This window comes from Meleagris gallopavo, chromosome 16 (genome assembly GCF_000146605.3).
Source record: "Meleagris gallopavo isolate NT-WF06-2002-E0010 breed Aviagen turkey brand Nicholas breeding stock chromosome 16, Turkey_5.1, whole genome shotgun sequence".
Taxonomy (NCBI): Eukaryota; Metazoa; Chordata; class Aves; order Galliformes; family Phasianidae; genus Meleagris; species Meleagris gallopavo.
The window spans coordinates 9316408-9317315 of record NC_015026.2 but is presented as its reverse complement, the minus strand read 5'-3'; the positions used below and the strand labels follow the sequence as shown (position 1 = coordinate 9317315).

General features: G+C 71.0%; 1 pseudogene; it reads right to left on the bottom strand.

Annotated features, from left to right (window-relative positions):
• Nucleotides 1-12: 12 nt before the first annotated feature.
• On the bottom strand, nucleotides 13-906 carry LOC104913496 (annotated as a pseudogene).
• Nucleotides 907-908: the final 2 nt, after the last annotated feature.

Sequence of the window (908 nt, the reverse complement as noted above, 5' to 3'; positions counted from 1 at the left end):
GGCGATGGGAGACTCCACAGAGACCCCCACACATCCTCAGGAGCGCCCTCCCCGTGCCTCTCGCCCCGTCCGGGGTGCTCTGCTGTAAGGATGGGGGATGCAGATGGGGGATGGGGGACCGCTAAATGCGGGGGAGGCGAAAACCGGAGAGCCATACTGGAAGTGAATGGGGAAAGGGGGGGAGTCACGGAGAGACGGGAGAGACGGGGGCAGAGATCCAAAGGAGGTGCCTGCGGAGAGAAGCGGGGATCCTGCGGGAGAGGAGTAGGGGGGACCGCTGTGCCACGGGGATGCGGGGGGGGACCGGGAGCAGCGACGTCCGCGGAGCGGCGATGCCCGACGGATGCGGGCGGAGCAGAGACCACCGCGGGGCCGCGACGCTCCTCGTCTCCGAGTCACCCGCGCGCGTCCCGCTCCCCCCACGGCCCTCACCTTGCCGGGTGGACACGTTCCGGTCGTTCCCAGCGCGCAGCACGACCTGCGGGCAGCTCTGCTCCAGCGCGAACAGCTCATCCTTCCCCACCTTACTGCTCTTCCCCGCCTTCAGCGTCCCGCTGGGCCCCGACGGCGCCAGGTAGCGGCCCTCCCCGTCGCGGAACGCCACTTTCCCGCAGCGAAACTCCAGCGTGAAGGCGGTGCCGGGCTCGGCGGAGGGCACCAGGCGGCCGTCGGCCCGCAGCAGGCGGTGGTCGCAGCTCTGCAGGCTGTAGCGCTGCTCCACGAAGAGCAGCGTGATGAGCGCGTCCACTCCCCACGGCACGTCGCGGTCCACGGCCAGCTCGTCGCGGCGCGGCCCCAGGTGCGCGTAGCGCTTGCGGGCCAGGCTGTAGAGGTTGGCCTGGGGTGCATGGCCAGGTGCACGCTCCACTTCTCGGCGGGGGACACGGGACGGGGCGAAGCACGACAGG